Raw genomic sequence first — 9,776 nt, 5'->3', positions numbered from 1 at the left:
GCTTTTGTGTGATGAAGTATACATTAGGTTTACAGAACAAATAGGCTGACTTTTCCATTTTGTCAATGTGTGTGGGTAGGTTCAATAAACATTTATTTTCTGTGATTTTTATGTTTACCTGAATTCCACATATCTGCATCAATTTAAACACAAGAAAACAGAACTAGAAGGCTGACTGAGTTTTCCTGCCTAGCAATATATTGATGGGAGCCATATTGGGTTTATAATTAATTTCTCACTTTAGCTTAGGTACAAAATAACGTGCAAGAAAAATCATAGTGTTTTCTGGGAGTACATGTTTTCTCTTGCTTTGACTGTATACCCTGGTTATTCATAATTCATTAGTGCAAAGCTAAAACCAGATCTCATCAAATAACTTCATAATATAAGACAACTAAAATATTTATTTGCTGGACTCCTTCCCTGTTGGAGAGTTGAAGGTCATTTGCAGGAAGTCAATATTTACCTATTGACATAAGCATAGTTCCTCAATTCTCAGACTCAATTCCAGACTACAATCTGGAGCAATTTGGGCTTGATAAAAATCACCTGTGCCACTGGAAACTATGTATTGCTGCAGAATGCCGACACCTCTCAACTTTTCTCTTTCAGTACTTTTTTAAAGTCCATGATACACCTCTTGAGTCATAAAGCATGCATGTAACTGGGTCATAGTCTTTTTCCCAGGAGGTTTCTCGATTTAATCTATTTTGTAACCCTCCAGACAAATCCTTTCATTAGGTGCTGGTGGGTCCCAGGGCCCTCTCTCAGGGGAATGCAATACTGCCCAGGAAATTCCTGCAAGACTCAGGGTCCAGGAGGGGTAAGGTCCATCAACAGACCAATTCATCAAAATCATAGATGTGAGACCAGAAGTGAGATTATAGACAATTAGATTAATACTCTATTGCCAGACTAATCATGTTAAAGCAGAGATCGATTCATTTGACTTCCCTTCCCATTATGTATAGCATAGCCCTGTTCTCCTGAGCCTAACATGGACCTTCCTCTGTGAACTGTCCCCAGCCTAGACTTCCAGCCTTCTTCCTGATGCCTCCTGGGCTCCAGTCATACTGAATGAAGGGGTTTCCACACCACATTCATATCTCTTTGCCTGACTCCTGTCATGTCCTCCCTCTAGAATTCAACTGGGGAGAGGAGTAACCAGGTTTAGCAAAGGCAGCTTATCTCCCTAACTCCACCCATCCAGAGGCATCATTGCTGACCCACCCCAAAGACAGGTCCCACCGTAAAGTTTCCCAGAATGTCCTCTAGAGTCTGTACTCTTCTTCAACATGCATCATGTCTATCCTCTCTCATGACACTTAATTCTTGCTACCTCAAAATGTAGGTGTTTATGGACATGTCTTTTCCACCTGCCATAAACTGATGGAAAGTAGGATCCATATATGATACATATTTTCATCCTCTGAAACATTTAGTACATTTCTCAGCACACAGGCACACAATAAATGTTTACAGAATGACTTAGCACATGAGTTAATTCCCAATTTCTGCAAAGCCAAAATTACTTCAGAGAGAGGTATCTGATAAACATGATGGTGTTCAAGTAATTCTCTTCAGTACAAACCTAACCACAAGCCAAAAACCTAAATGCAGAAGAGTTAGCACTGTGCCGAAGAGTAGTTACTTCATCCAAGGGATGACTGCTTGCATGGCCCCTTTGAAAAGAGAGGGTTCAAAACATGAGAAAAAGCCCAAGAAGCTCCCTTACTAGAAACCCTCAGTCTTGTTGACAAAAATATGGAGAACTTCATGAGGTTCTGAAATATTGCTTGGTGTCCAGAAATTCTACTAGTACTTTAATCTCCAGTCATGGAAGAAGCAATAGCTGCCTCCTTGAAACACCTTTCTCCAGGTCCATTGCTTGATTTTGATAGTGAGGCACCGAGATAGAACTGCAGGGAAGCAAAAAGAGCCTTTGTAACATTTAAGTCACATATACGTAAATGTGTGTACGTGTGTGTGCACCACCAGTATTGCATACAATACGTATTTATATTAAAAGTTTATAATGGAGATAAAAGGTTCAGTTATGTAGAAGGATTTGAAAACAGTACAAGTTTACAATAAGAAACCAAAAGATTTTAATTTGGCCATGGAGTTGGATTTTGAAGGGTTTTTTTTAGTCTCCCTTTAGTACTTTAAGAGAAATTGAACTCTTACGTACTCTCATCCTCTACCCTCTTATTAACTAAATGTAGTTTTGCAATTTTCTCTACAACCTTCAAAACAGATGCATATTTGAACACATAAGAGCAAATACTCCATCCTGTTCATTCAATAGTCATTTTGGGCACTGTATTGGGTAGGCATAGCTGTGCAAGGTATGGCCTCCACCCTCCTCATTTAGGTGGAAAAGCAATTTTACCAAAGAAACAAATTAGTACCAATATATGCCAATATAAAATACAAAATTAAATAGATGGTATGGATTAATTGAATTCAGGAAAGATTGATGACTTCAAAGTTTTTAAGAAAATTGACTGGGATTTTATCTGAGCCAAGTAGGTGAAGATTGGGTAAAAATAGCCTGTTTATAAAGCATGGGTAACCGGACAGGGTTGAAAATGGCAAATTTACTAAAGAATAAGGACAGTGAACTGATGTGTAGTAAGCATTTACAGAGTATTTTAAATGTATCCCACCCAAGAATGACTTAATCAGAAATTCTGTGGTTGGGGCCTAGAAATCTGCATTTTAACAGACCTTCTGGGTGATTCTGATGATCGCTAATGTTTGAGAATTGCTGTATTAGAGGGAAGGAGGAAATAATCTTCACCAGGTGGTATTTAAGACCTAGATTTCCAAGCAGATTTGTGTTAGATGTATTAGAAACAGGAGATCATAAACAGATTTTAATAAGACCGGTGATGTTTATCAAGTAAGTGATATTTATTTTGTCCAGGTCACTCAGAAGAATTACTAGCAGAGGCTGAAGGTCTGAAAAGAATTATTATTGGGACATCTGAAATCTTTATAAAAGTTCCCTTAAGCCATATGGCTTCTAAAAAACAGGAGGCAAATTTAATGAAGCAATTCTATCTTTTGAGAAAAATCACTCACTCTTTTCAAAGAAGTTTCAATAAGATACCTATCTAATATCTCCTCTCTGACTTTGTGTTCTCTCTACCCCCTATAAAGCCTAGCTCAGCAAAGTCAAGAACTGTGAACTTGACCAAGAATTGCTGGGGGGAACTGCCAGTCTGTTATTTTTTTTAGTGTTCTTGATTTTTTTTACATCAACTTGAGCTACAAACACAAGGAGAAAGAACTTACATTACACTACCTGAGTTTTATATGTTTTTATTTTTAAATTAAATACTGAAATAAATCCATATCCCACGGGTATTTATTACAAATATAATTCCCCTCTTTATTATATAGGCTTAGGTGCTAAGAGTACTGGGGCTGGGGAGGGAGCGCGCCACAAAGAATAGGGAACCAATGGGTAATATCAGGTAGGAAGGAAGTTTAAAATAAAACTTGAAGCCTAGGCAAAGACTGAAATGCAATGGTAAGCAAGATTTTAGACAGTTGACTAGGAAACAAGAATTTTAAAAAGTCAAAAGCTAAATGTTATAAGAATTAGGTCAAATCAAAGGCATTCACAGGAAGACAGTTCCAGATACACTGCTTCCTTCAATACCTGAACTTTCTTTCCTAGCCCGGAGCTGTTTGGAGAGGCCTCTGCCCCTTGGAAGGGTTTTCTGGGAGGCAAAGGAGATTGGCCAGATCATGGATGTCTATGGGGTGGGAATGGGCTATTCTCTAAAAGCCTGTTGTCTAGCCCCTCTGTCAAAATTATAAATTACAGTTGATCTTCATTATTTGGGTTTCCATTATTTGTGAATAGGCCTATTCAAAAGAATTTATTTGTAATCCCCAAGTCAATACTTACTGTACTGCTTTGATCACTTTTGGACATGTACAGAACAGCAAAACATTTGCTATGGCCAGGACACATTTCCCGAGGCTGAGCTGCTGTCTTGATTCAGCGCTCATATTACCATCAAGGTCCTTGCTGTGGTCCACCTAGTGCCACAGCTCCCAACTATGAGTAACTGCAATAGCCAGAGACAGGCTCAGCCTGGTTGAGCATCACACATACAGAATGACCTCCTGAGTTTGGTCCTGATCAGAGAAAGAACAAGCTAGAGTGTGGCAAGCAGGGTGAAGGGAACAGGCCCAGACCCTGCAGCCCAGGCGCTGCCTGCAATTTGAAGGCTTCTCTAGGCAGAGACCAAAGTAAGGGGACTGAAAGGCTTGAGGGCAATAGGGAAAATAAATGAAACGCAATAAAACTATAACCTGTGTCTGTGATACAGGCCAATCTTCCATCCATGACAGGTAAGAGATTATCAAAGGTAATTTTACCTTGCTTCCTGTCTTGCATTTTTGCCCCCAGGTGAACACATTTCAAATAAGTGACAGTATTAAAACTCAAATCAATTTCCAGTAATGCTTTTGTATCTAAATCTCTAGACTTCCTAAAGCTCTGATGAATGAAAAGTCGGTGACACAGATCTCTGTTGCATGTCTAGTGTGGGCATCTCTGTCTCTGTCTCTCCATCCCTCCATTCTCCTCTGCCTCCTCCTCCTATTCCTCCACTTCCTCTCTGTAACACGTGCACACACACACACACACACACACACACACACAGACACACACACGTCACACCACTTTTGCAATCAGAGCTCTGCAGACTAGCCTAGTGGCATTAAGAATCTGGCTTAATTACTACTGTGATTTAAACATATGAGAGGAATAGTGCTTCCTCTTCTGATTTACCAATGAAAAGAAACTTATAAAATAAATTAAGCCATGCAATCAGAGGCCTCCTTCCCATTAGGGGCATTACAGAATGGTGGTGAGGGGAAGGCAGGGTTAATGACTCCTGCCTCCTGTCCCAGCCTTTCACAGTGAAGCTATGGAAACAGAAGGACCTTGGGGCTTATTCCAGCAATGGTGACCCAGTGTTGGGGCTTAGAGGAACGACATGGGTAAGTGTACAGGGATTTGGGTGTTTATTTAGTCTGCTAGGTCATTTTGTGCGGGACTAAAACTCCTAGGATGAAAATACACTTTTTGAAATGATTCCCTACTGAGAAAGTGTCTTTTCACGGCATTGCCAGACTGTGTTGCCCAATCAGCTCACACCTGACATGCCAGTGAGACTTTCCAGGGAAAGGAAGTTAACCTGCCAGTAAGCAGTACAACAAGAGGAGCGATTCCTGACTTTATCAGAGGTAGTGACACCCAGCATGGATTCCAATCTCTCAGGAATAGCTGCTACTCTTGAGATGCAGAAAGGGAGCCGTAGAAACCGACGCCGCAGTGCGCAGAGTGATTTGCCCCATGGGAGGCAGAGGGATCACCTCATTGGAAAAAATCTATAGCAAGAAAGCCATTCCCCACCATGGCCCAGGGGGAGTGAGGCCTTTGAGGTGTCCCAGATAAAGGGAAGAGTCAGCTCATTAGAGGGCGGTGGGGGAGAGACTAGGATCTGCTGGAGCCTGTGCAGAAGCACCTGGGCCCCTGGAGAGGAGGCCGAGGAGGCTGAGGAGCTCGAGGGGGCCCCCCTGGCTTATTAATAGGGATGTGCCACATCGGAGGACTTTGTTTCAGAACACAGGCCAGTGGTTTTCAAGTACAGAAAAAAGGTCAGGATTTGGAGTAAGAAAGTAGAGAAAAGTGTCCTTGAGACATATATTCTTTTTTAAATCTTGCAGGCTTTCATCAATGACAGAAGAATAAAGGAAATGGAAGAAGTGGGTTTTCCTTCTGCTCCACAAAGTACTCCTCCTTCTCCAGGAAGTCATCCCTATACAGAGGGGGCTTCCTTTGAAAACACATCACTGGTATTCACGAAATTATATTTCTTTACGGGAAAGAAATATAATAGACAAGAACTATGAAGCCTCTGTTTGAGAATACTTTTTAAATTATATTTTATTTTCAAAGCATCTCTTATTCCAAACCAGAAATCCACCACCTTTTATAGTTTAAATCTGAGTCCTTATAGACACAGAAAGCTATACATGCACATATTCATTTAAGTGTTTCATACATACCTTACCTAGTAGTTAAAACAGACACACATTCAGCCCTTGAGGAGCTTGCAGTCTCTGATCAATATGATCTGCATAAAAAGAAATTTTTTCATAAAAAGTAAAAGCTAATGATATATATTTTTATGTTAATAATATCTATCATGATAGGGCATTTTGGCCTATGAGTAAACAAAAATGAATAAATGTTCATTGAGTCAGATCTGATTTCATGGACCATTCCTACATGGTAGAGTGTTTTAAAATGAAAATAAAGTAAAAACAAAGAATTTCCAGATCTAGGGGAGCAAATAACAAAAGAAAGGGGGTATGAGTGGCTGAATATAGATGTGAGGGGTGGGTACATAAGAGGGTCAAGGAGATAAAAGGTTTTGCCAGCACAGAGCCCCATTTTAGAGGTTTTGAAGGTGAACTAGAAAACTGCTCTTAATACATCCATTAGATGTTGGATGCTAATAGAGACTTTTTAACAGGATAGAGAGATTACAGGGTTCCATAATAGAAATGGTGAATAAAAAAGGAAATTTTAACTGCTGTGTCCAAAACAAGAGGTTTAGATTTTAGGTGTAACCCATGGATATAAACAGAGACATTGCTCTAGATCTACAAGGGACTGTGGCCTCATCTAGTCCAAAGGATTCAACTCACAAATTAAGATACTGGGCCTCGTGTGAGTAAATGGCTAGTGTGAGGTCACGAAGCTCACTAAAGGCACAGACAGGACTAGAACCCAGATTTCCTGATGGAGATCTGGGCTTTCTTCTCTTCTAAAGACTGTTAAACATTTTAGAACCACAGGACTCTATTTAGATAAAAAAAAAAAAAGCTTACATAGGAATCTAAGATTCAAGAAAGATGACACCTTGTTTTGTTTAAAGAGGTGAGGTAAGACTGAGGGGATGAGTGGTAGCTGTAAGTTTGGTAAAGTCCCCAGACCCTCTGCCTCTTTCAAGTCCCCTCAGAGGTCCCCTGGTCCCTACGACCATTGAAAACCCCTGAAATAGAAGACGTTTTTCTGTCTTCTCTTTAAAAGGCAAAAAAGTCAGGTGTCTTAAGTAAAAGTTTCTAAAACATATAAAGTCTCTGAGACTTTATATTATTTTTATATAATTTTCTAAAGAAGAAATAAACAAAACTTATCTTTTTATTCCATTTTTTGCATTTTCAATTAGTTTGTTGTATTCAGTCTTTCAGTCTTTCAACTGATTGAGCAAACATGTTTATCACTTATGTGGCGGACATTGGGCCAAGTATTTGGGAACCAAAGCCACGTAAGAGGTAGTCTTGCCACCAAGAGTCTTATAGTGAAACACAACTAAAGTGCAGGGTGCTAACTGCTGTGTTGGGAGTCAGAAAAGGGTGTTCTGGGAGCACAGAGGAGAAGAATGCAAGTCAGGGAAGTCTTCCTGGAGAAGAGGATGCTTGGACAAGGATTTGAAGGACAAGGAGAAATTAGCTGACTGGGCAAGGAGGGGCCCCATTCCAGACAGCTAAGACAGCAAATGCCAAGATGTGTGGGTACAGAAGACACAGTGCATTTGGGGAGCTTGTGAATGGTGGGGGATATCAAAGCCCACATGGTTCCGTATTGAACACAGCACTGAATATACTAAGTAAGCATTGAACTGTCCTTAGATAAACTGACTAATGATAGAGGCTTAAAGAATTAAGCTAGAGAAGCTAGAGACTGTCTTGACTCAGTTTCCTCCCTATAAAGGGCTGAATAATAGGAACTCCTTCTCCCAGTTGTTCTGGAAGACCATTGGCAAGGTTCCCCATTGATTCAACCTCTCTCAGGTAATGAGAAACATAAATTAAGCCTGCAAGGTGATGCTATTTTTCATTTATCAGAGTGGCAAAAATCTAGAAGTTTATGTGGACAAGGAGATGAGTAAAGAGCACTTGCCCATCACAGGTGTGTGAATATAAATTGTACAAGTTCTATGGAGGTAATCTGGTGATATTTCTGATTTATAAAATCATAGAAACCCTTTGAATGAGCAATTTGTCTTAGGAAATTATCCCACAGGTAGACTCAGATATGTGATGAGTCTCAGCCTGTTACATGGATGATAATCTTGATTTTGTTTTGTACTGCTTTGGATTGAAATTAAAAAGATACTAGAACGCAATTTGATTGATTTCTGTCTCCTGACATGCTGAATCATAGCACTCACTCCTTATATTAAAGGATGCAAATTAGTCCTAACACTTAAAAGAAGGCAATGGTGAGGATTCAATGGGCGGATCCATCTGAAAATATCTAGCATGGTGTCCACTACTAGGTTAGGCTCAATAAAGGCTATAATTGTTAGCTGTTAGAGATTAGCTAAAGCTATTAGGAGCCCCTGCGTGATTTCAAGCAGAAAGTGATTCAGCAATACCTGGGCTTTAGAGTATTCACTTGGGCAGTAGAGGGATATGATGGAGAGAGGTGACACAAGTGGTCAGGAAATTAGTTAGAAAGCTATTAAAATTGTCTAGATAAGAAACTTCAGACACTGAGAGAAGGCAACAAATTGGAAGATGTTAATGATAAAAATTCTTCAATATGTGGACCTAAGTGAATAGAAGAAAAGTACATATAAGAGACTTATGTATATATCTTATAAATATTTGTATGCAACTTGAAAAATGAGGGGAACATGAATAAAACTGAATGAAGTCAATGGAGGGACATCCTTTTCCAGCACTTTCTTGCCTGAGCAGGAGTTTTAGTTAGACGTTTCCTCAGACTCTTTCCAGCTACCACAAAACACACACCCACACCCACACCCATACACACACCTACATACACACGTATGCTCACTCACTCACTCACTCACTCACAGAACGTGTTCTCTCCTTTGAGCTAGGAAGACCCTAGTGCCATAGCACCACAGGGTCAGTATGTTTGCCAAGAAATGTCATCTCCCCTCCACTTACATCAGCAGCGGCAGGGAGCCCTCTGCCTGCAGGATGTGAATCACTTGTGATTTTCAGCTGTCAGTCCTGAATCCCAAAGCCCAGCAATTCAGGAAGGTGTGTCCTGCCGATCTGTCCAGGGAATCTTAAGCATTTTTATGTTGAGTCTTTCCCAATCCTGCTCTACTTCCAATGGCAGCCATCAGCTATATCCACTCACTGTGAGAAGAACGATTCTATAACATTTGAAAAACTATAAAACAGGTGACTCTGAACGTGGTCATCCACCCCCAAACCATTCCACATAGTCCGGATATGGTATTGAGAATTTTATGAGGAAAAAAGAGACTGATTCGTATTTATTTCTATCCCCAATCATGATTTTAACACTATTCTCAGAAAATGTTGCCTTGATTGCTTTCTACCACTTCGATTTCCGTATGCCTCCGCAAGCAATTTTCTCCGTCTTTAACTGGCTCCAGATAGAGGATGTGTGATGAGAAGGCAATGCTGGTCTCCCACCAACCCACCCTGGGGACACTTAAATAAGCTTCTAACCCATAAACATTTGCATTCATAATGAAAACCTCCCAGAGCTAAAGTCCTGTCAGGATAAGTATGGCTTGGAAAAATACAGAAGCTGCATTCATACCGGGCCTCAAGAGGGCAATGCGCTCTGGGGTGTTTAATAAATACATGCCGGTTGACTGACTGCTGGCCTGTTTCCAGGGCTGAGGGGCTGCTGTCATCTCTGAGCACAATAAACAAGAGGAGAAAAC

The sequence above is a fragment of the Manis javanica genome, chromosome 3 (genome assembly GCF_040802235.1).
Source record: "Manis javanica isolate MJ-LG chromosome 3, MJ_LKY, whole genome shotgun sequence".
Classification (NCBI taxonomy): Eukaryota; Metazoa; Chordata; class Mammalia; order Pholidota; family Manidae; genus Manis; species Manis javanica.
The sequence above is the reverse complement of the archived record's forward strand: the minus strand, read 5'-3'. Positions refer to the sequence as shown.